This window comes from Triturus cristatus, chromosome 7 (assembly GCF_964204655.1).
Source record: "Triturus cristatus chromosome 7, aTriCri1.1, whole genome shotgun sequence".
NCBI classification, from domain to species: domain Eukaryota; kingdom Metazoa; phylum Chordata; class Amphibia; order Caudata; family Salamandridae; genus Triturus; species Triturus cristatus.
The window spans coordinates 1,849,188,743-1,849,214,798 of NC_140590.1; the positions used below are offsets into that span (position 1 = coordinate 1,849,188,743).

General features: G+C 48.5%; 1 long non-coding RNA gene across 1 annotated transcript in view; it reads left to right on the forward strand.

Annotated features, from left to right (window-relative positions):
- The window catches only part of LOC146813430 (uncharacterized), a 339,990-nt gene that overhangs the window by 265,828 nt on the left and 48,106 nt on the right, over positions 1 to 26,056 (forward strand). The window contains exons 3-4 of the long non-coding RNA XR_014966977.1: positions 9,866 to 9,895; positions 15,828 to 15,899. This is a non-coding gene — a long non-coding RNA (uncharacterized LOC146813430). The remainder of the gene's footprint in view (positions 1 to 9,865; positions 9,896 to 15,827; positions 15,900 to 26,056) is intronic.

Here is a 26,056-nt window from a genome sequence, read left to right on the forward strand (position 1 = left end):
TGGGCGGGTCTGGGTGCCGCGTTGCAGCTCTCTGGCTCCTCCCCCCCGGCAAAGTACTTCAGGCTGACAGCTGATAGCACGCCCAGCCATGCATCAACTTCCTGATCTCCCGAAGCACCTCCGGGAGCGACGCCTTGCTTTTACGAGACTGCTAGTCTCTTTTAACTTTGCACTCCTGTCAGCACTTGTGCCTTCCGCGCTCCTGCCATAGCGCTCCTGGATCGCTGCCTCGTCCCTTGCACACGCCCCAGACCGCCGCTGCTGGCCGCCCCCTCCTCACCTGGCTCTCGGTGCGAGACGGGCTGGTCTTCCATCTTGGGCGGGTCTGGGTGCCGCGTTGCAGCTCTCTGGCTCCTCCCCCCCGGCAAAGTACTTCAGGCTGACGGCTGATAGCACGCCCAGCCCTGCATCAACTTCCTGATCTCCCGAAGCACCTCCGGGAGCGACGCCTTGCTTTTACGAGACTGCTAGTCTCTTTCAACTTTGCACTCCTGTCAGCACTTGTGCCTTCCGCGCTCCTGCCATTGCGCTCCTGGATCGCTGCCTCGTCCCTTGCACACGCCCCAGACCGCCGCTGCTGGCCGCCCCCTCCTCACCTGGCTCTCGGTGCGAGACGGGCTGGTCTTCCATCTTGGACGGGTCTGGGTGCCGCGTTGCAGCTCTCTGGCTCCTCCACCCCCCGCCACGCCCACTGACCATCCCCCCTCATGTGCCCCTATAACATGGCCACCCACCCTCGGCAGCGCAGCGGACGAGCGCAGCGGGCGCGACGAAGGCGCGCCGAAGTTGCGCCTAAGTTAAGCCCGTCTGCACCCGTCCGCGACGGGCCGGGACTAGGGCCTATACATACTACTCCTACATTGGTCTATACCGCAGCTCAACTCACTGCTCTGTCGTCCTCCCTCCCTCCTCCTCTTTCGTTACTCCAACATTTGGATTCCCATGGCATCGCTTCCTCTCCCCCCTCTCACCCTGTACCCATCATTCATTGCCCCATTCCCCGCTCCTCCGACTCCCTTTCTACCCCTCGTTCCCTTCCCGTTCCCACTCTTGCCTCCGCCTACCTTCTTAACACCCGTTCGGCAGTCAAACACCAATCAGCACTTTTCAACCTTCTGTCCACGGATTCCACCGATTTTCTGTTTCTGATTGAAACCTGGTTCTCTTTTGATTCCCTACCTGATCTTTTGGCTATCCTCCCCGATTCCTATTATGCTCTTCGAGCTGACCGCCCGGCTGGCAAGGTTGGGGGTGGTGTGGCGATGATCATTCGGTCATCTCTTAAATTTCAACTTCTTACCTACCCTCCTATACCCAATGTTGACTACTTGGTGGCCCGTTCACTTAATCTCTCTGCCCCTCTTACTGTTGTTCTTGTATATCGTCCCCCCCAATCCATGCCCTCTTTTGTTGCTTCCCTCCAGGACTTATTGGCCACTTTGGTGGTCAATAACTCCTCTGTTCTCCTGCTCGGCGATTTTAATTTTTGGCCGGGAGATATTAGGGAAGACTCTCACTCCAAAGATTTCGCTGCCACTCTTCACTGTCTGAATTTCATATCTCACGTCACAGCTCCCACCCATGTTCAAGGACACATTTTGGACCAAATTTGGTCTACACGCTCGGTTATTTCATCCCCTTCTATTCTTCCTTGTGTCTGGTCGGACCATTCCATCATTTCCTTTTCTATTCACTTTGGTGCGGCTGACAAGCTTTCTTTTCCTAAAAACCGTTCAGCCCGCAATTGGAATCAGGTTGACCTTGATTCCCTCTCTCTCACTTTGGTTTCTTCTGCCCCGGTCCTCAATGATCTTCCTTTAGAATCCCAGGCCGAGATTGTTAACACCTGGCTTTCTTCCTCCTGCGACCGAGTTGCCCCGCTTAGTAAGATCAAAGCGGTCCGTCCTTACGACGCGCACAAATGGTTTTCCCCAGAGCTAAAAGCACTTAAACTCGACCTCAGGAGGGCGGAACGCCACTGGAGACGGAATTACAGCTCCTCTCTGCGCGCTAAATACAAATCACTCCTTAATGTATACAAAAAGGCGATCTTAGTGGCAAAAACCTCTTACTTTACTGAGAGAGTGGCTCTTGCCGCCAATAAATCTCGGGAAATTTTTTCCCTGGTCCACAATCTTGCCACCTTTGATCGCTCCACCCCCAGTCTTCTTCCCTCCCAGTCCCTCTGCTCATCACTCAATGATTTCTTTATAGACAAGATTCTGAAGATCAAAGCCAACATTCCCACAGTGGCCCAACCTAGCCCTACCTGTCTTCCCTCCCCCCCTCGTTCTTCCTTTGCCTCTTTCTCTCCCATTTCTCCTGAATTATTTTTTAAACTCCTAGCTAAAGTTAGGTCTGGTTCTCCTGCGGACTGCGCGCCAGCTCGTATCCTCAAAATTCTTTTCACTAATTGTCCCGCCCCTCCTCTTGCTCTTCTCAATTCTTCTCTGGTCTCTGGATTAGTTGCCTCTTCTTTCAAATCTGCCATAGTCTTTCCCATCTTAAAAAAAAACGGTCTGGATCCCTCTCTTCCTTCTAATTTTCGACCCATTTCCCTTCTTCCATACCTTGGCAAAATCCTGGAAGCCCACGTCACCTCCTGCCTTTCCACTTACGTTGGGGAGAACGGCCTATTGGCATCCCATCAGGCGGGCTTCCGCCCGGGCCACTCTACGGAGTCGGTGGTTCTCGCGGTTCTGGACGAACTAAAGGGAAAAGCCGATCTTAACCTTCCCCAAGCCTTGGTTCTCCTCGATTTATCCGCTGCGTTTGACACGCTCGACCATTCCATCCTTCTCGACCGTGTCAGATCAGCGGGCATCCGGGGCGCGGCCTTTTCCTGGCTCGTGTCCTTTCTCCGTGAGAGATCCCAGGCGGTTCATCTTTCCGGCTTTTCCACCCCCTCCCGCCCGGTCACTTGTGGGGTTCCCCAGGGCTCTTCTCTTTCCCCCCTTCTTTTCAATCTCTATATCCAACCTCTTATCACATCTCTTCTTCAGCTGGGGGTCTCTGTGTACAACTACGCAGATGACCTTCAACTCATCTTCGATCTGTCCTCTTCCCCTGATTCTCTTCCTAAATTCTGTTCTACTCTAGTTTTTATTTCTGAGTGGATGAGTGCCAATCACCTGAAACTTAATCCGGACAAGACGGAACTTGTCCTCACTGGTGGTCCCTCCAATCCCTGGTCTCCCGCACACTGGCCCCTCTCTTTCGGTCCCCCTCCCTTACCTGTTACCTCTGTTCGTACTCTTGGTATCAAAGTCAGCCATGACCTTTCAATGCACAACCAGATTAGCTCTGTTGTATCCTCTTGCTTTTTGTCCCTCCGTCTTATCCGGAAGATCTCACGGTTCTTTTCTACTGATGCTCTTAAAACCATAGTCGTGGCCCTTGTCACCTCCCGCCTCGACTATGGAAATGGTCTGTATGTGGGTATTCCCGCCTTTGAATCCCGCAGACTTCAGGCCATTCAAAATCAAGCTGCCCGACTTATTCTCTCCCTCCCTAAATCCTCTCACATCACTCCTGCGCTCAAGTCTCTTCACTGGCTCCCTGTCCGCTATAGATCTTTTTTCAAATTGGCCTGCCTAGCCTTTCAGGCTTATTCCCGTTCTGCCCCACTTTTCATCACTTCTCTCATTTCCTCGTATGCTCCCTGTCGCACTCTTCGTTCTTCCTCTATGTCCCTTTTGCACATTCCCCGCTTTCGTAAATCCAGAACGGGTAGCACGCGGTTCTCAGTCCTGGCCCCTCAGTTCTGGAATAGTCTTCCCCTTTCTATTCGTTCTATTCCCATCTACTCTCACTTCTGTAAGGCCCTCAAAACTTTTCTTTTCTCCCAGGCGTTCCCCTCCTAAGTCCTTCGAGCTGATCCTGTGAGTCCTGATTCAGGTCCCTAGCGCCAGGAAGCCGCTTGGCCACAGTGCGCTTTATTAAGTACCTTTTTTCATTTCATTTCATTTCATGGGCGCTCAACGCCCAACTTGACCCCCAGCTAAACCTGGACTTTGAAAGGTGCAAGCAATGCCAGGCCTGACAACATGAGGATAAGTCCATTGACGTCTTCTACGCCAGGCCACGCAAGATAGCCAGTACCTGCACAGCAGATTACCTACTAGAAGAAATCCAAGCGCAGGTTATTCAAGGTTACAGTGACAAGACATTGCGAGGCTTGATTCTACACCAACCTAACATCAGCCTCAAGGATATCTTGACCCTAGCGCGCATACACAACCTGTTCGCACCCCAGGACAACAAAATGGACCAGGCCTTTACATGGGCCCCAGAGAAGCCAGAAAGCATCAAAGTGGAACATGCCGATGATATCCGAACAAAGAGTCAGTGTGACACAGCCAGAGGATGGACATGCCCAACAAGTAGCCTGAGATGCGGGTACTGTGGCAGGGAAGAACACCCCGTCAGCGAGTGTCCTGGGCAATGCCACACCTGCTCCAACTGTGAGATATACAATCATTTTGCGTCACTCTGCAGGAAAAAGATCTGGCGCAAAGGACCCAAAGACTACAAGTCGCTAACGAGGACAGTGCGCCAACTGTCCCTCATGAACCTAGCACGCCAAGATGACTCCAGAGGGTCAGGGAAACAGAATCGCCACCTCGAGGATTCCTCCCCAGAAGAAGTCGCACCAAATTGAGGATCTGCTAGACCAATTTCCTGAGTTATTCAAAGGGCTGGGCTATCTCAAGAATCCTCTAGTGAGACTCCACATCGACCCTTCCATCGCACCTGTCGCGTACAGACATCGCCGCATCCCATTGCTTCTTCAGCCGCTAGTGAAGAAGGAACTTGAGGGGCTTGAACAACAAGGCGTAAAAGAAAAGGTGTCAGGACCAACCCCCTTGGTCTCCCGAATGGTGATCGCGGGAAAGCCCAAACAGCCTGGAAAAATCAATTTATGTATTGACATGCGGCTCCCCAACCGCGCCATCAAAAGGGAGCGGCATAATATGCCCACCATGGATGACATCATAGCTGATGTCAACTGCTCCCGTGGTTCTCAATGCCGGATATCATCAGTTGCTACTAGCAGAAGAAAGCCAATATATCAGCAGCTTTAGCGCCCACCTGGAGCTATGCCGAGACAAGCCCCTGAACTTCAGAAACTCATCGGCTGCCGAGGTATTTCAAAATGCCATCTGCAAGATCCAGTCTGGGCTACCCGGCTTCTTGAATGCCAGCGATGACATATTGATCCACTCACCACCTGCTGCTGAGCACCACAAACACTTGAAAGCCACTCTCAAACACCTCAAAGAACACAGAGTGACTCTACACAAAGACAAATGTTTATTGTTTCAGCCACTTATTGAGATCTTTGGGTACATCTAAAACCAAGATAGAATACAAGTAGACCCCCGCAAGTCCCAAACAACCAAATGAGCGCCAGCACCCAACACACCTTTGTAAGTGAGGAGCTTCCTAGGGATGGCCACGTATTGCTGGAGGTTCATTCCCAACCTTGCAAACCTTGCCCGAACCACTGAGGGCCCTCACAAAGACAGACACTAAGTGGACCAGGGGCTGTCTTGAGGAAGATCCATTCCAAAGATGCCCTCCTCGACAATTCCATGCTCGTATACTTCGACCCTGACAAATGCACCGAACTGTTAGTAGCTCAGGAACAAGAACCAGGGTGGTGGGCAGCACTGGCATTCGCAATTAAAGCATTGAGACCAACTGAAGCACGTTACACACAAATTGAGTGAGACACCCTGGCAATCAATTCGGCCTGCAGGCATTTCCACCTGTGCCTGAGTGGCCAACCCTTCAAGATTGTCACTGACCACCAGCCATAGGTCCTGCACTTTCGAGGGTCAGCTCCTCACCCACCCCTCAGATCGAGAGATGGGCCACTCAATTGCAAAATTACCAAATGGAAGTAGTTTACAGGCCAGGATCGAAGAACCCTGCCGACTTCCTATCACGCCTCACCACACCTTCAGAGGTTCAAGACGACCCTGATAGAGTAGAAGACTATGTCAACATGACTTCAAGTGCCGCCTACCCCCAAGCACCAAGCCTGAAAGACATCAAGGAGGCTGCTGAGGCAGACACTGTCATTAGCCGAGTATGCAACGCTGTGCAGAGCGGCACGTGGAAAGACTTCCTCCCAGATGCCAACAATTGGACGCGCGAAGACAAGGAGAGTTTGACGAAGATGTGGAGGATACGAGACAAATTCAGTACCACCCAGGACGGGATCCTACTGCGAGGGTCTCGCATCATGGTCCCAAAGGCCCTGAGACACCATGTCACGCAGCTAGCGTATGGAGGACACCAAGGCGCCACGGAAATGAAGTCAAAAATGCGAGAAAGGGTGTGGTTCCCTGGGCTAGAAGAAATGGCCGAAGACCTTGTGAGTAAGTGCCCCGCATGCCAATTAACGTGTGCACCAGAAAGGCTGGCATTGGTAATTATTTAAGAACCATGCACAGACCCGTGGTCCAAGATAAGCGTTTACCGACAGAAGCACCACTCTTGTATTGGTAGACGCCTACTCTAAGTTTCCTGTTGTGGAAGTAATCAACTCCCCGGTGTTCATCTATGTGGCTCTTCTCCTTGATAAGGTGTTTTCAATTTGTGGCCTACTGCTGGAGATCAAAAGTGACAATGGACCGCCATTCCATGGTGCGGAATTTGCCGACTTTCTCAAACTGCAAGGGATATGTCAATGTTGTATCACTCCCCGGTGGCCACAGGCTAACGGTGAGGTCCACAGGTTCATGTGCACGCTGAATAAAATGCCTTTTATCGCCACAACTGAACAAGCTGACCCGGCACACCACCTACAATTACTCCTTAGAGAATATCGAAGCACTCCCCACTACACAACTCAACAGGCCCCGTGGACCCTGATGTTCAACAGGCCATGACGGGACTTCATCCCCACATGCCCAGGGTAGGCACCACTGCCTCATGATGTTCACAGAACCCAAGCACGGTGCGAGCGGCGCAACACTTGAGTCAGTCAACACTGACTGGCAAAGACAAGATTGCTTTTACCCAGCGAACCTGTCGTCATCAAAGATCGCAGACCTGGGTGCAAATTTAGAACACCGTACAAGCCTGGGATATGGACCGTCATCAAAAGTGATAGAACTTTGATGACAGCCACAAAAGAGCAAGAAGTGACAGCAGGGAACGTTTCATGGTTCAAGAAGGTTACACCCCCATCTCAGTCCTCAGTTTCATATCATAATGAAGACAACGCTGGCTGGCCGGAGTATGAGGAAAGTGTCACAGCTGGGAGTGATCCCGCAAGGTCAAAGGCTGGTGAGTCCTGAAGGAAACCAGTTCAGATGATACGCCTGTTGATCCTCCTGCCCGTGATCCGTCTATTCACAGTCAATCCCACCGATACAGTCTCCGTCCCAATCCTCAAACAAGCCAGTGACTCAAAGACTTTTTATGTCGAGTGAAATGAACTCTGATCTTCGAAACCAAGTAGGGAGGGATGTAGCAGATTAGCGGTCCTGCTCTTCGGGGAAACCATTAAGAGTTAATACCCCAAATGTTAGTACAATTCATGCATACGCCCATACCACCCTGAAAGCCCCTGATCTCTTCTGATCTCAGAAGTTGAGCAGGGTCGGGACTCATTAAAAACTGTATGGGAGACTGCCTGGGAATACCAGGTGCCATGTCTGACTTGCTATGGTTCCACTGAATTGGAACGAAAACAGCTATGGCCCCAAATGTCATTGCATTTCATGCCTGCAGCCACTCAACCCTGAAAGCACCTGAACTCTTCTGATCGCCCCGCTCTCCATAGGACAAGTGAGATACAACACTACATTGGAGACGAGGTGGGTGTTTGTCCCATACCCCGCTCTCCATAGGACAATTGAGGCCCGACACTCTCCATAATACAAGTGAGGCACGATACTGTACTGGCGATGAGGCAGGTGTGCCGGTCCCATGCCCCGCACTCCATAGGAGAAGTGAGGCCCGACACTACATTGGTGATGAGACGGGTGTTTGTCCCATGCCTCACTCTCGTAGGACAAGTGACACTACACTGGCGACGAGGCAGGTACGTCCCATTTCCCGCTCTCATAGGACAAGTGACACTACAGTGGCGGCGAGGCTGGTTCGCCCCGTGCCGTGCCCGTCTTCTGTGTAGTGATCTGCTGATCACTTGTCTAGTTGTTGTAATGTACCAGCCACTCCCCGAGGGCTAGCTTACACCCCACCACACACCCATCCAGCACAGGCGCCACTGGACGTGACCCTGCCAATAAAAGGGTTAGGGCGCTCGTGCCCTGGGCCAGTTCTACCAACCAAGTACTGTATCTGTGTCCAGTCATTTAGCATGCATGAGGGCCTAGGGCCCTGCACCATTACATTCTGTACCCGTGCGAGTGCTGTCTGTGCTGGTAAAGACACTACAGTCCTCCCTTCCTCTCGCGGAAACCTTATACCCCTGGTCAAGTCCCAAAAAGTCGGGGGCAGCTGGGACGTCTTTGGTGCTGCTGTTTGGCCATGAACTAGGGTCCGCCCTGCCTGCCTCTTTCGGCTCCTGCCAGGCAGCTTCCCTTTTCTGGCTCCCTTCGCTCCTCAGGTGTGGGGTGCCCGCTCTGGCACCTCTAACTCTTTGCACCAGAATCTTTGCCCGCTGCAACGTCTGGAGGGTCCTGCCAACCAGGGCTTCGCTGAGGACAAATTACCCTTGGTTCTGCCACCTCCTCTCCTGTCATGTCTGTGGGGCCCCCTGTACTCCGACGCCTGGCCTCCAGCTGTGGTGGAAATGCGCCTCTCACCTATGGTGTTCCTTCCATTTTTGCCACCAGGCCCACCTTTACAGGGCCTGAGGGGGCCTCGGATCATCTAGCCCTGTGCCTGTGTCTTCCACATGGGGGGGGGGGGGCAGCCCCAACTTCCTTGTCCGCCCTTCTTGGGTGGTCCCCCCCGAGGTTGCTGGCCCTCGTGGCCCCTCCGCATTCCCTTTGACAATGGAATACTGCCCTGTGGCCCTCGTGTCTTAGTGGTGGACCCCTGTCTGTCCTGGTGCCCTTGGAGAATCCGTGGGGTCCAAGACCCTGATGCGCTTCTGCCCTTCCTGGGGGCATCTCACAAGCCGCTCCCTGCGCTCAGGGCGCGCTTCAAGGTGCCCCTGCTTGACCGTGCCTCTCAGGAGACTAACGAAATTGGAAATGTAACAACCTAATCTCTATTTACATGGGCTCGGACCCCTCCACCACCTGTAAAACTGTCTAACAAACTGATGGAGGCATCGCTCAGTGACTTAAACAATTATGACAAATCGCAGGTTTCAGTGACTACCAAGTTGAGGATTTTAAATGGTGTCAGCAAGATGCTCTGTCTGCTGCTCCGGGTAAGATTGGGCTGGAGAACGCACAATTGGGCTATATGTATCCTGGTTGTGCGGTAAAATATTAGTTTGTGCTAGCTGCCAGATTTGGGGCTATTTGATAACTTACTTTGTGCTATTTTTAACTTATTGTGCTCGAACTCTTTATCTGTTCTCGCTGTTCTCCTTTCACTGCCTTTCTCAGAATCCTTTCCTCTTCTGGTGCCCTTTTCTGCCCCAGAAAGCAGCTCACGAAAAGGAGGGCAGCTGACATGAGCAGAACCCTAAACAAAACAAAATAAAACCGAAAAAGATGGCAAGCCTTTGTTTGGGATTCATGAAACTCAAGAGCAGTGAACACTTTCAGAGTAAGTAAAACATTTTGTTTTCCAAATGCTTTGGACTCCCTCAAGTCCCTGCCACCCTTCACTGAGCAGGACGGTATTTCATGTGAGCAGGAGGAGTTTATCTGTCACTTAAATGTTGACAAACAGAATTTAAGAGGATGTTGTTCTTCTCTCTTCAAAGATGTAAAGGGTCTGCTCACGGTGATCTACTGTAAGTAACCTCTTGTTTTTGAAGTTTGTCTCGTGCATGTGATGTGTGCCAGGGTTTGTCTTTAAATGCCACAGAACCAGGCTGCTAAGATGGTCAGTGGGAGAGATGTGCCCTGAACCCTGCAGCGCATCAAGGATGCCAGCCCCTGGCCAGGCACCACAATACAGGCATTGTTGGGGTGCAGGGGCCCCTCAGAACCCCGGGCCCTGGGTCCAATGCACTGAAAGTGCTCAGACTCCCGAGGTGAGAAACGTCCCAGTGACTCTTGTTCCTCATCTATAATGTATTGTATTATGGCCCCCCAAAGTCATCTGTCTCTGCTTTCACCTCGTAGGCAGGGGAGGGGGAGTAATGGGGGAGCCATACAGAACATGGCCTCTCCTCGGTATCCCAAATATTTCCCAAAACGCAATTCACCCCACCACTCCCTCTGCCCTCCCCTCCCCTCCAGAAGCTGCGCTCTCTGCCCCCCAGCACCCCATAAAGCCCTGCTCCTGGAACTCCTTTAGAAGGCGTCAACAGCGAGTAACAGGTTTTGTTGAGGTGGAATCACTTATTCATGCTCGAGGCACGAGAGCCAATCATATGAAACCGGTGAAGCGGAGAGGTTCGGTTTGTGTGTGGGTGCCAATAGGAACAGAAGGAGCAGAGCGCCACCTGCAGGCGCAGGCCCTCAAGTACGACTGCAGAGGGAGGGGCAAAAATCTTAACAATTCATTACTATAATGATTTTCCTCCCAAAATAATCCTGCCAGAGCTAGAGGGTGAGTGAGCAGTAAAGACGCCTTTACAGTTTGTTTCCATCTTGTCAAAGACAGAGCTCAGGTGTGGGTCATGTCCTATGCCAGATTGATGCGTCTGCTAACATGGGGGTGCTGGTTACCCTTCTTTCCCTGGCACCAAAGTGAGAGCCCTTCTCAAAGTGAAATAAGTATTTGACAGTCTTGCCGAGGTGCAGGGAGTGTGAAAGCAAAGGCAGCTAGTGTGTCATTTTGTCTGTTGTAAAACACAAGAAATTAAAAAAACCTTCCAATTAACTTTACTATTACATCTGTGACTTCACTGTAGGTTTTCCAAGTTATGTTTATTCCACAGCAAGACAACTGGACAGGCAGGGAGACCAGTGCAACTGAACTTCCGACCACACAGTTCCATGGTGGAACCAGAGCACACACTGAACATGTGCAATCTCAGCCTTCTGATTCCAGGGGGTGAGTTCCAAGTTAAGTAGGGCTGTGGTTTGTTCCCCAAAGCGCTCCCACATATCACCACATTGTATGACTGGGACTGACTGAAGTCGTAGGGCCCGATTCACAGAACTAACTTAAGACAAAATCCTAAAGTTACTACCATTTTGGTATTCACAGAAGGCACTTACTCATTTCGGTATTCACAGAAGGCACTTACTCATTTCGGTATTCACAGAAGGCACTTACTCATTTCGGTATTCACAGAAGGCACTTACTCATTTCGGTATTCACAGAAGGCACTTACTCATTTCGGTATTCACAGAAGTTAGGAGTCCTAACTTTAGGACTTCTAAATGCCCACAGATTCCATTTAATCTGTGCAGTGCACTAGCCTGGGAAAGAGCCCTGCTTACACAGAGCTTAATGTGTTCACTATCCCGCCCAGTGTTTGAAAAGACCTTTCCAAGATAGAAATAAGAATCAACCAATTCAAGTTTTTCGGAACCCAGCAGCCACTGAAAATATCTCTTTATTCTAAGCCCTTTCTTACGGAAGCCCAAGATCTTACTTTTGGTGATGCTGATTTTCAAGAAATGGGCTTCTGCATATTTGCTCAGGGCTTCCAAACGACGTTGCAAGCCAATCGGCATCATATCAAGGATAGCCACATCATCGGCATATAATAGAGAGCCAACTGACATTGAACCAATTCCAGGGGCGTCTCCCCTCACAGAATTTAGGGTGCCAGTGGGATCAAATATATGTAGAGAAAGCTAGAGGGGGGCCAGTAGGCAACCCTGCTTGAGCCCAATACGTCTTCTAATCCTACTGGATAATCCCTGCGACCCTCCCATTAAAACCTGACGTCAGTGTCTGAGTGTAGCTGCAGAATGAGACCCAAGTGATGATGTGGGGCGCCCAATGTAAAGAGCTTTCTGCACAGCGTTTGTTGGTCCACTCTATCAAACGCTGTGGAGAAGTCGATAAATGCAATGTAAACTGGCATACCCCGAAGAAAACCATATTTATTTGCAATAGTCTGGGGGACTGCAACATTATCTAGAGCACTATGCTTCCTTCTGAAAGCGGCCTGCTCTGGGGGTAAGATGTTCTGGTCATGAGCCCCTTGTTGTGAATGGCGGAGGATGCTGTTAGCAAACAGTTTGCCCGAGGCGTCCAGCAAAGTAATCTGTCTGAAGCTTGATGGAGTGGGTTTAGGGCTCTTCTTGTACAGAGGGACTACAACACTCCCCTTCCAGGGAGGGGGAATTTCCCCAGATCGAAAACAATAACTAAACAAGGGGGCAGGAAAGGCTCCCGGGCAGCAGCCTCCTTTTTGATTCTCACAAGAGTTCCATCAGGGCCTGCGCTCCAGATGTTGTGGCGTTCTTTATAAACCCCACTAATTCCTCCCCTGAAGGGGGGCATATGCCAAAAGAGGAGCCACGTCCACACCACTTGTTACAGGAGCGACTGGTCCAATCTCTGCGTAAAATAGAGAGATATAATCAGCAACACGTGTGTGGCATATAGGTGGGGAGAGAAGAGACATAGTCAAAAGTTCACACCTGCTCGTTACCACAGACGAGAGAGGGGTCTTTTCTTGTTTTGAAGAATCCTCCTCATTTTTGGCATTTATCCATTTTATCGAGCTGGGGGGCGCTAATTACAACTTTGTGAATTAAGGTTGAGTGAGAAGAGAGAATATCCAGGGTTCAAACTAACCTTTGCCACAAAATGTCAGAGGAGTTTTTGTCGTTTTTTAAAATAAATGTTTTTGAATTCCATGGTCTTTTAATGTACCGAGCTGGAGCGCGGAAATCACAAATCTATGAATTTAAATGATGGAGTTTGGCATAATGCCAAACACTTGTAGTGCTGGACTCAAACACCAGCGTCCACTTCGGGCCTCTCTATGGACCAGGGTTATTAAGATTTGACTCTTGAGGCGGCATCAACCTCTAAGGTTCCTGATGTTTCATTGACTTGAATAGAGCCTTTCTGGCGGGAAACCCTTCAGGGAGCACCAGCTCGGTGCCGGGCGCCTAAAAGCCGCAGGGAACCGCTTTCGCTTGGGGTTACGCCATGCGGATTAGGGGTTAGTTAAGATCGTCACCAATAAAACTATCAGAACAGCCGCCCAGCATCTGGTTATTCCTGGGTGTGGACCCTACAGACCGTCATTACCTTACGCTGTGGGATACCATGGGAGCCGATGCGACTCTGACCTCTGACCTCATAGTGGGAAACCTGCCAGCGGACCTTTGCTTTCACGTAGTAGCGCCAAAGGACTACGGAAGCAGCTCTGTTGTGAATGTAAGGTGTTCAGTCTAGGAGGTCACTATCAAGTCACTACTAGATCACTATCGAGTCACTAGTTGGTCACTGCTAGGTCACTATCAAGTCACTACTAGATCACTATCAAGTCACTAGTTGGTCAGTACTAGATCACTATCAAGTCACTAGTTGGTCAGTACTAGGTCACTATCAAGTCAATAGTAGGTCACTGCTAGGTCACTATCAAGTCACTACTAGATCACTATCAAGTCACTAGTTGGTCATTACTAGATCACTATCAAGTCACTAGTTGGTCAGTACTAGGTCACTATCAAGTCACTACTAGATCACTATCAAGTCACTAGTTGGTCAGTACTAGGTCACTATCAAGTCACTACTAGATCACTATCAAGTCACTAGTTGGTCAGTACTAGGTCACTATCAAGTCACTACTAGTTCACAGTGAAGTCGCTAGTAGGTCACTATCAAGCAGCTGTCGAAGTGAGGGGGATCTACAGGGCCCGATGTGCCCATTCTTTTTTAACTTATGAAACTTTGTTCCCCTACTTTTTGTGAAAAGACAACCATCCTCGTATGCTCATTTCCAATGGTCAAAATGCTTCAGCAGAAATATTGCAGGGAGTCTCCTGTGCTGTGAACCCAAAGGCGGGCAGACAGCAAAACAATAAACGAGCCTTCCTGCCAGGGTGCCTGTTTGCCTTGAAGAAATGCAAATGTGCGCAGCTGGTTGATCTGCAAATGCAAAAGGTGCTTGAGTCAGTAGCGGCTTCAATTGATGGAATCACTTGAAGCTTTGTGATGACAATGATCTACTCTTTTTGAGTGGCAGTGCAAGGGAGTTACCAGCTGAGCTGTGAGCTGCTTGCTTTTAAGGGACAGTTTTATTTTTTTTTAAATGCATTACATACAGTCAGGGTATTACTTAAATCTATATTTTGGATGCATTATTTTATCTTAAACCCTTCTGTGAATTGTGTAGCATTCTATCTCATAGTGTGTGTAATGCACGTTTCAAATAATGACTTACATATTCACAGTGTTTTCTGTCACAGGGTGGAACCTTGTAGCACTAAAGATACACAGGTCACTGTTTTCCTCTGAACCATCCAAGATATCATTTTGTGGCTCTCTGGTTACCGCTAGAACTCTGTAGTGCATTGACTAATAGAGGTTTCTTAACCTATTATAGTGCACTTGCCACCGATTAACGTACGTTTTTATTTATTTCCCATTTAAGATGTGCCCTATTTTATATGTAAATACCTGAAGGTATTTTTGTATGTAGTTATAGAACATTTCGTTTTTTTTTTAGCCTCACCTTTGACCCCACTCCCATGCTCACTGACTCCCCACCCCATTGCATGTAGCATAACAGTTCCCATACTTTTTTAATGCACTTCCACCACTGCTATCAATTCACTAGTAGGTCACTATGAAGTCACTAGTAGCTCACTAGCAAGTCAGTTTCAAGTCAGTAATAGGTCACTATCAAGTCACTAGGTGGTCACTATCAAGTCACTAGTAGGTCACTATCAGGTCACTAGTAGGTCACTATCAGGTCACTTGTATGTCACTACTAGGTCACTATCAGGTCACTAGTAGGTCACTGCTAGGTCACTATCAGGTCACTAGTAGGTCACTACCTGGTCACTATCAGGTCACTAGTAGGTCAGTACTAGGTCACTCTCAGGTCACTAGTAGGTCACTGCTAGGTCACTATCAGTTCACTAGTAGGTCAGTATTAGGTCACTATCAGGTCACTAGTAGGTCACTGCTAGGTCGCTATCAGGTCACTAGTAGGTCACTACTAGGTCGTATCAGGTCACTAGTAGGTCACTAGTGGGTCACTATCAAGGTTTGGCGTAAGCATGGTTGCACTGATGGTCTTTTTGTGCGCCTTCTTTATATTCTTTCCTTGTTGGTGACTGTAGTGAATGCGATTGGTGTTGACGGTGGGACACCTTCCGTGTTATTCTGTTTGGAGGACTCGCGTAAAGATTCTTCTGACGCTGCTTCATAGCGCGGCAGACCTTTTAGATGAATGGGATCTGACCAAGGGCGTGACTGTGCAAAAAGTGCATAACATCTATAGCACCTATAAACCATCAGAAGAGGAGTAGACGCTCCACTTCAGATTTCTGGAAGTCAGACCTCTCCCTTCCCTGGGGTTCAGATGCACCTTCCGCCCCCCCCCCCCCCGCCCCTAGGGTTAGAACATCTCCCGGATGAAGGTGCCAATCCACCCCTCATGGATGGTCTCCCAGGATTAACCGTACATGGGTGTTGGACAACTTTCACCATGGGCTGGCAGGGAATGTTAGAACTAGAGGGGGTTTCTTTCACTAGGATGTTAGATCAGCAGGAATGCTATGAGTCCTCCCGATAGTATGTTTCATTAAGATGCGGATCGATGTCGCGACAATAACGACTCTTCTTGATTCCAGACTCGGAGAAGCCGGAGACCTTCTTCCTGCCGGCAGAGCCGTGTCGGTTCATCGCAGCGGACGTTGACTCTGGTTGTAAATCACTCCTTATGTAATCTGTGCACGAGGAAACTCATTCCTATTGTGAATTCTCTCATTGTGATATCTGAAGATTAAGATGTAATTAATGAATGCAAAACATGTTTGACCATTAATGTGAGTAAGAATTGCAGGAGCTCCCTCGAAAAGAACTCTTCATCCTGACAATATCGCCTGGCGGGGAGGGGGGGGGGGGCAGCCTGCACAGGGCCATCGCTATCTTTGCCCAAATATATTTAATCTATCCGTGAAAACTAAGGGGCATATCATCAAGGACATGCGATAATTACCGCAAAGCGCACTTAGCGCTTTTGTATTTATCGAGTCGAACGCTGGAATGTACCACCCGGTTAGCGCGTTATTTACAACGCGTTTCTCCTGGACGATACATTTCCAGCGATAGGGGGGAAATGGCAACAACATCGCCTGAAAACACGAGTTGAACTGATGGATACGGCGATAATCTTGCTGATACGACCATGTGGTCGTATCAGCATAATCCACCAGCAATGTTAAAATACACAACACAGGGGTATATTAGCAACGCTTTGCGATAAATATGCCCCACAGGTTTTTGGCAGACGTCTGGAAGCAGCGTTAAGGGCGAGTTAGCTCTGAAATGAATATCGCTATGCCGGACGGGGCTTCGTTGTAAATATCGCGAAGCCCGGTTAGCGATATTCCACAATGAAGTTTCACGAGGCACGCCCACCTTGCATCTCATTAGGGATGCGAGGCGAGGCGGCATGAAACCGGCTCTAACGCATGGAAACACGTGCTAGCATGTCCTTGTAGATAGAGCGATAAGTTCCATACTTTACTGTTTAAGCTATAGTTTTTTCAGTAAAACGGCAAACATCCAGGTCCTTTCAACACTAAATGTGCTGCCTTTGACTGTCACTGCACCATGCTTTAGAGATATGTGATGGGGTGCGTCGAAGTGCACCCCTCACCCCCACCTATATATCACACCCTTACTGCTCGTGTGCTACACTTGTTCTTTGTGTGACGCTTGAGTTTTTCACAATCCATTTAACTGCAGTGATGCAGGGGTGTAATGGAAGGCCCCCATCCCTGGCAGTGCCAGGGGGCTCCCACACATTACATTTCAGAGGGAGCCCCCACGGAGGCTGCAACAGAATACACTTGAATAAAACAGTTTGAAGGCTCAGTGATCAGGTCTGCCAAGGGTCATGACCCAGGCAGTGTATTATTAATGTGTTTGTGCCCTATGTCCACATCATGACAAACCCCACATGGCTCATAGCAGCAGACTGGCTTCTGCCCTGGAAGGAGGCGGCTGCTTGAGTCCACTCGGTGGAGCTCAGAGCAGACACGTGAAGTCATGTTGCAGCCACGGGTTTTGTTCAAGTAAGAGCTACTAGGGGTAGCTTAAATTGGGGAGTCAGGCACAGATCGCCTGTGGCTGGGGTTGTACTGGTGCTAGTAAGATTTGAACCTTGATGGACTAGAAAAAAGTAAATGAAGAATGTAACTTTCCTTTGCACTGTCAAAAGTGAAACACATTCCCTTCTGGCAGTGCCGCCAAGCTGCCTCCTGCTGTGCATGAATCTGAGTAACTCCTGGTGCTTTGGTCACCGACACGAAGCATCATGGGATTTGAAGTTCATTTTAATCATTAAAATCATGGGAGACGAACCCCAATAATCACCCGAACCCTAATGTTATGAACACCCTAGTTTTTACCGAATCAATTTGGCTCCAAAGTTTCCAGTTGCTCTCGCAGTTCGAGACGCCACTCCTCAACAAAAAGCACAGAATTTAGTAGAGTACAACAGGACAAAATATGGAAGCCCTAATGACTGAGTTATAGATCTATTACAGATAAATGTCGTGTCGTGCAGGGAAATAATGCATGAATCCCACTGAAGGCCCAGATACAGAAATACAGACTCATAAAACTCAGTAAAATCCCTAATTAGACAAGTCCAGGCAAAAAAACCAAGTGCCAGATTTATCATAATTTGACGCTGCTCAACAACCGGCTGTGCGGCGTCAAACGGAGAGGGCAGGAATGCCCCGCATTTACCATAATATTGCGCAATCCCGCTCTCTCCTTGCGCTGACGCACTCTGTGCTTTCTAGTGCAAACTCAGGCACCCTTGCGCCATGGTGCAAGGGTGCTTGCGTTGCTGCAGGATTGCTTTTGTGCCGGAAGGTCCTTGAGCCAGCTCCCCCCTCGCTGCTCGATCAGCGGGCCTTCCTGAGTGCCGATGGCGTCACTCTGCCGCCGCTTGTGTTCTCCACATTGCCAGCCCCACCTCTGTTTACTGCTGTTACATACTGCCATTCTACTGTCTTGCCTCTAATCGGTCGCCTTTAACTTTTTCATTACTTAACAGTTGTAACCGAAAAAGCCTAATTTTGTAACACTGTTGTCATTAATCATATAAACCGCAGTAGCCAAATGTTACACGGTCGCTACTTCTCTGTGTTGGATACATTGTTACGTTCTCTGCACGTATCAATGTACTTGCTATTTAGTCCGCTTCCCCGCTTGCTCTTTTCCTGCTGTTTTTGCTGCTCTCGCTTCCTGCCACCTAGCGCCCTTCCCTCCTTTCAAGACCTACTTAACTGAGGCCGCAGTGTGAACCCCGTTGAGAAGGTCCTTCAGCCAGCTCCCCCCTCGCTGCAGATCAGCAGGCCTTCCTGACTCTACCGCTCGTCTCTCTGCTGCCTCTTGTGTTTTCTGCATTGCTGCTCCGGCCTTTGTTTACTACTGTTATGTACTGGTATTCTACTGTCTAGCCTTTAATAGGTAGCCGTTAACGTTTTCCTTTGTTACCATTAGTTTTACTGACTTACCAGAAAACCCTAACTTTGTAACACCAAAGTCATTATGCATATTAAACATAATCGCCTCATTTTGTAACACTCTTGTTCTTTATATTAACCGTAGAATAGCCTACTTTTGTAACCCTGCTGCCATCATTTATGTTGTTTAATCCGTAAGAGACTCATTTTGTAACACTGTTACTAATTCTGTGTATTTGGTGTACATTCTCTACCCATATTGCTGTACTTGTTGTTTTTTCTGAGCTGGCCCACCTCACTGCCTGCTCTTTTCCTGTTGTTTTAAGCCGCCACCCCCCTTCCAGCCCCCCAGAATCCATCACTCCTCACAGGATATACTTAACAGAGGCTGCAGAGCAGGCACTCAAGAGGCAAGTCCGTCTGTGCCTGGGTACCCTGGCCCTCCCAGTACGCGCAGATACACCGCTGCTGAAATTCGAGCCCTCAAAAATAAAAACATATGTGTTTTTATTTTTGAGTGGGCTCACTGTCTTGAATAAAGAGGGTGATTGTGACGTGAGTCTACAACTCAATTTTAAAGATTGCTTTGAACAGTCGTTCCTTGCAATTCACGGGTTTTGTGTCTTTTCTCTTTCTGCTGGGAACAGGAACACAGTTTTCTCTTGCGACCTGTTCCCTCCTTTCTCTTCACTGGACTCTAATCTCTTTCTCCCATGAGTGGGCACCCGATGATGAGAAAACGTGGGCATACTAGCGAGAACCGGCTGGTAGCCTCCCTGGTGGTGCGTACGTGAGGGGCCCACTCATGTTTCACTTTCTTTTTTGCTCAAATACTGTTGATTTGTCTCTGTGAAGGTGATGGGTAGTGAAGGGCTGTTTGTTGTTTGAAGTTTGATAAATTGAGGGTGGCTGGACTTAAATAATTTCTGGATAAGAATACCAGTAGCAGAAGAAAAATTGTTTTCTCTCTAAGCAGTTTTTGGGTCCTTAGCTAAAATTTAGACCCCTCTTTGGTGCCTAGCCTTGTTTGATATATCAACTTGAAAATAGCAACAACAACCAAAAATAACTACTTGGGGATTTGGCTCATGAGCAACGGAAAGCCTACAGCACACACTGCATCCATCGAAATAAAAGCCAAGGCAGTGACGTATGCCCTATGCAAACTGAATTCTAATCTAAGCAGCCCATCAACCAAACCCACTCGAAAGGTCATAAGTGCTACGCTTCTCCCCTCAGTTACATACAGCCAATTAGCATTCCCCGCAGCATTTATCAATATCTTGGAACGCATCAACTGTCGAGCAATCAAGCAGATCTTCCAGATTCCAGCCCATGCCCGGAATGCCCTGGTACGATTGGAATTCGGGATAAACAAACAAAGTTATGAGCAGTGGGCATCTATTGTTCAGAATTATCGAGGGACCTGTGCGGCCCCTCCACACACAATGAAAGCAATTCTAAAAGTACATTTTACGAAAGGAAACAACTCGTGGAGTAAAGGCCTGCACACTGCCTGCACTGATGATATGACCAAATGGCAGGATTTTATTCATCAGCCGGGTACTTTAAAATCTATATTAAAGAAACAAGTTAGACTACTATCCAAGGAAGATGACTTGAAGGTACTGGAGCTCTCGAGCAGTAACATCAGGATATTAGCAAGCTCCTACAAAGATCGACTAAGGCAGCCATATCTTGATGCCGCCAAAACAAGTCAATCTTAAAGCAAATCTTAACAGTGAGACTTATGGTATTGCCAATAAAAGGTATTAACATGCGCTGGAAAGCTTTAGAGGCGGTCTCCACTTGTAGACATTGTCACCAGTATGCAGAATCCATGGTTCATCTGGTTTGCATATGTCATAGCTCGGCCCTTGCACATCACATTTTACTGAAACCTTTGTTCCTAAAATATGGAACGCGCACTTGCACGGATGCCATGAAACTTCTTTTTAATTTGGAGATCCCAATGGAACTGGCCAGATTTGCGAAATTTGCACACAAGGTGAAAGAAATTTAGGCAAAGCCACGCACGCCGCACTTTACTGAAACCACTGCCCTTAAAACATCGAATATGTATTTGCACTAAAACCTTTTTTAACCTGGAGATCCCAATGAAACTGGACACATCAGCGAAATTTGCACACAAGGCTAAAGAATTTTAGTCAAAGCCTTGGTCACGGACTAGAACTAATTTATGGGTTTAACATCTGTTCTTATACCGATTTTATACGTTTCGCACCTCCTAAGTGCTGTGCTTTTAGATCTATTTTTTATGCTTTAGTGACGTATATTAGATCTGTCAAACATGTATCAACTACAATTGAAGAAAGTAAGAGTTGGAGACATTTTGCTTAACCTCCTTTGTAACAATTTTTGCTAATTGACACAATACATTTTTTATTCACATGAACTCCACACCGGCGGCAAACCCACTTTCAAAGGTGTCTTCGCGTACAGACCCCCCGGGCCTTGCTCCAGCTTCTGCAACGCCATCCCCGAATTCATGTCCGCTCGCCGATGACTCCAAAACTGCAGTTTCCTCTGCGATCTCAATTTTCACCTCGCCAACCACATCAACACGGCCATCTTCCTCGATTTCATGGGTAACATCGGCCTCCCCGCACTGGAGGACACACACTTAACCCTATCTTAACGGCAAGCAACAGAGTCCAATACAGCTACGTCACTGAGCTTACCTGGATAGACCACACCATTGTATACTTCACCATTGCAGGACCCCCAGGCACTGCCAACAAGTCATCCTACACCGCTTACCAAAACTGGAGCCAAGTATTAGAGAGCCAGTGGTCCAACTCCCTCAATGCCACAGGCACTGACACCGCAAACAACCTAGAACAGGCTGCCAAGAACGTCTCCACTTGGTTCATAGATTGCGCTAACAGAATCGCCCCCGTCGAACCCACCAAACTCAAAAGATCTCCAAACTGACCGGTTTATGCACCATGGAACTGAAAACCATCAAGCAAAACAGCAGGCGACTCGAAAGAAAATGACATGCCAGTTAGAAGCCACAGACCGTGCCTCCTTCAAGACCTCCCTCAACCAATAACCAACAAAGGAGCGTCCTTGTTGAACGCATCAAAGCCAACTCAAACCACAGCAAAGAACACTTCAACTTCATCAGAGAATTATCCTACCCATCAGGCACTGAAAACATCATCACCCCTTCCCACAAACTCTGAGACACCCTGGCTGAAGTCTTCAACAACAAGTTCCCTACTAACTACAAAAGCTTCGAGCCCTAACCCACACCTCCAACCACCTCATCCTCCTTGCTTCAACAGACATGAACCCCAACCACATGCTCACACCTGAAATCAGCTCACCACTGAAACCACCGCAGCCATCATGAACCCTGCCCATTCAGGAGCACCCATGGACCCCTCTCCCCACCACATCTTCAACCTCGGGAACAAGATGATCAGCGACAAACTCGTCACCATCTTCAATGCATCCATTGCCACAGCCACCTTCCTTGAAGAATGGAAACGCACAGAAGTCAAACCCCTTCTCAAGAAATCTCCTGCCTCCCCCAAAAAACTCAAGAACTGTCCTCCTATCTCCCTGCTCCATTTTCATGCCAATGTCCTTGAAAAGGCCATCAACCACCAACTCAGGGAGCACCTGGAGAGAAACAACCTTCTGGATACCTCCCAATCCGGATTCCGCTGTAGCCACAGCACCAAAACCACTCTAGTTGCTGCCACAGATGACGTACAAACCCTTCTTGACTGGGGAGATACGGCGGTACTGATCCTCCTCCACCTCTCAGCAGCGTTCAACACCGTATCCCATCACACACTTATCAAAAGGCTTCACCACATTGATATCCAAGGAGACACCCTCAAATGGATTGCCTCCATCCTCACCAGCAGATCCTAGAGAATCCATCTACCTCCTTTCACCTCGAAACCTAAGAACTTCACCTACAGCATCCCTCAAGGCTTCTCCCTCAACCCTACTCTGTTCAACGCCTACATCACCCCCTTGCAAACATCGCCAGAACCTATGGACTAAACATAATTTCCTACGCCAACAACACCCACCTCATCCTCTCGCTATCAGAAGACCCGTCCACCACCATGACCAACTTCTACAGGTGCCTGACAAGCGTTGCCCAATAGATAAAAGGTAACTGCCTAAAACTCAACACTGAAAAGACTGAAGTATTGTTCTTGAGGAACAACACCTCCCTGTTGAGCTACTCCTGGTGGCCTTCCGAACTAGGATCCTCACCCATGCTGACAGACCACACCCACAACCTTGGCATCATCCCCGACTGTAAGCTCACCATGAAAAGCCAGAATAATGGTCTCCTCTGGCTGATTTTTCTCCCTTCGCATGCTCCGATGCTCCGTAAGAACTTCAAATGGCTCACTGGTAACATCAGATGAACCATCACTCAAGCACTTGTCACCAGCCGGCTGGACTGTGGCAACACATTCTACATAGGAATCACCTTTCACCTCCTGAAGAGACTGTAGACCATACTGAATGCAGGGGCCGGACTCATCCTCTACCACTCCAAGCGGACCCACATCACCCCCACCTCCAGAAGCTCCACTGGCTTTCCATCCGGAAGGGATGTCAATTGAAGATGCTGATCCACACCTAAAAGGCCCTACACAAGCAGGACTAGCATAGAACAACCAGCACCTGAACTTTCACCAACCCTCCAGACACCTGTGCTCAACCTGCCTATCCCTTCCTCACGAACCCGAATCTGCCGGTGCAACAGTGGCGGGGGCTCCTCCTACTTTGCTGCAAAATTCTGGAACAACCTCCCCTTTCCCCTTCAGACAACAACCTCCTTCTCATTAAGCCCGGTCGTAGCAGGCGGAGTTGATCTACGCAGAGCTCTACGGAGTTGGCTAATAAGTCCGTGGATCTCTGCTACACGCCTCCCACCCACCCGCAATAAATATTTTCTAAATACAATTTACAAGTAAAGTAAAATAAAACCGCACTTACCTTATCACAACCTCCCAGGCCGCCCTCTCCTCCTTGCTGTAATCCCGTACAACATAGTAGGACTGCGTATGTGCAGTCCTACCATGACGTATGTCTGACATAGGGGATTACGGCGAGGTGAAGGGCAGCCCGGGACACCGCGATAAGTTAAGTGCAGTTTTATTTTACTTTCATTGTAAATTGTATTTAGAAAATATTTATTGCGGGGGGTGGGAGGCGGGAGGGTTCGGGGCTGAACTCCGCTCCGGGGCTGAACTCCGCTCCTCTGCGGGGTCTGAGGTTTTGCAGGAACTTTGCATTCTCCGCGTACCGCAGAGTATGCAAAATTCCACAATATCCGCCAGCGGAGCGGAGTTCAGTGCCCAGGGTTACTTCTGATCCTCCTTCGCAGCAGGGTTATCAGTGTCTGGTTACCCTCACGGGTGGCAAGTCATGCTATATAAACATTGTTTATTTGATTGATCAAGGGTAACATCATGTCATTGGTCACAATTGTGCATCATTAACCTCAATTCTCACAAATAATTGTCACATGATATTTGCACATTTTGCACTTTAAAAAAAAACTACCACATAAGTATAAACAAAAAGATCTGAGCATGCTCTTGGCTAAAAATGTATAAAGCTACTTGCCAGTCTAACTAATACTGCCTGGTCCTGTTTTTAGGTCTCGCTGAGACAGCGAAAGCTGTCTCTTTGAGACATTTTGTAAGTGGGCTTTCAAAAGTGCTACCCACATGGTTTTGCTGGCCTAGGGCTTGAGTGCACGATGGCGTGCACGTGCACAGCTGCTCCTCTGCTCCTTGCATTCCCCCCTCCCTTCTCACCCAGCCCATTGATGCTCTGCTCAATTACTTTCACTTTAGCCGCTTTGACCCCTGCATTCCCCCCTCCCTTCTCACCCAGCCCTTTGATGCTCTGCTCGATTACTTTCACTTTCGCCGCTTTGATGTTTGATCGCAAACGCGATCACTCCCGCTTGGCATAGCCTGTACTTGTTCTCTTTGTCCTCACATATGCTCTTCCCTCTATGTTTTTCTCTCTGGTCTCACATGCGCTATTCCCTCTGTATTTTCACTCTGCCCTCACATGTGCTTTTCCCTCTCCATTTTTCTCTCTTTCCTCACACATGCTATTCCCTCTGTATTTGTCTCTCTTCCCTCACATGTACTCTTCCCTCTGCATTTTTTCTCTATGCTCTCACATGTGCTCTTCGCTCTGTATTTTTTTCTCTGCCCTCGCATGTGTTCTTCTCTCTATATTTTTCTCTCTGCTCTCACATGCTCTCTTCCCTCTATGTTTTTATCTCCGGTCTAACATGCGCCCTACCCTCTGTATTTTTCGCTTTGCTCTCACATGAGCTCTTCCCTCTCTATTTTTCTCTCCTCCCTCACATGGACTCTTCTCTCTGTATTTTTCTCTCTGCCCTCACGTGCTTTTCCCTCTGTATTTTTCTCTCTGCCCTCACATACTCTTCCCTGTATGTTTTCCTCTTTGCCCTCAAGTGCACTCTTCCCTCTGATCACATGCATACACAACTATGCACACATACAAACACACACATGCATTTACACACACATATGAACATATACAAACACACACAGACATGCATAAACATATGCATATACATGCACACCAACACACCAACCCCACATACACATATAAACAAGCACGCACACCAACATACTCAAACACATATACATACACACAAACATGCATACACAGACATAGGTATACACACAAACATATGTGTACACATCCATGAAGACAAATGAACACAATGACACACCCATACTTGCACACCAACACACACATGCATACACAAACATATACACATACAAACACACACACATGCATACACACACAGATATATACATATAGACACACACACTATGCACACGCACGCATCTCCCGTACTGTCTCAGGGGAAGAGTCGGTGTCAGCTGTCTCCTAGAGGGAGATCTCGCATGAGACAGTAAGACTCAGAGACATGTGGCGGTGGGGAGAGACAGACATGCCTCCCTTTAATTGTGTTGTTGCAAGATGGTGACTATCTTCTGCCACTGGTGCATTCAGATAAGCGGCAGGAAGTTCGTCGGACACATGCACTGGTTTCAATTTCGAGAAAGTGGGGTGAACGTTTCACAGATCGGGAGTGTGTGTCAACACGTGTTTCTCCTTCACGGCAAGGCCAATCAGTACGTTTTGTTTAACCGTGTGATCATGAATCCTTTAATTGCATAAGTGAGCGGGTATGGATGTAAACAAAAATGTAACACTAATACCACATTTTCTGTCACTCTTGTGAACAGGTTTGCTGTGAATGTATGAATGAGAATGGCGTTTTAGAATACGTTGCATGGAAAAGGGTCAACATG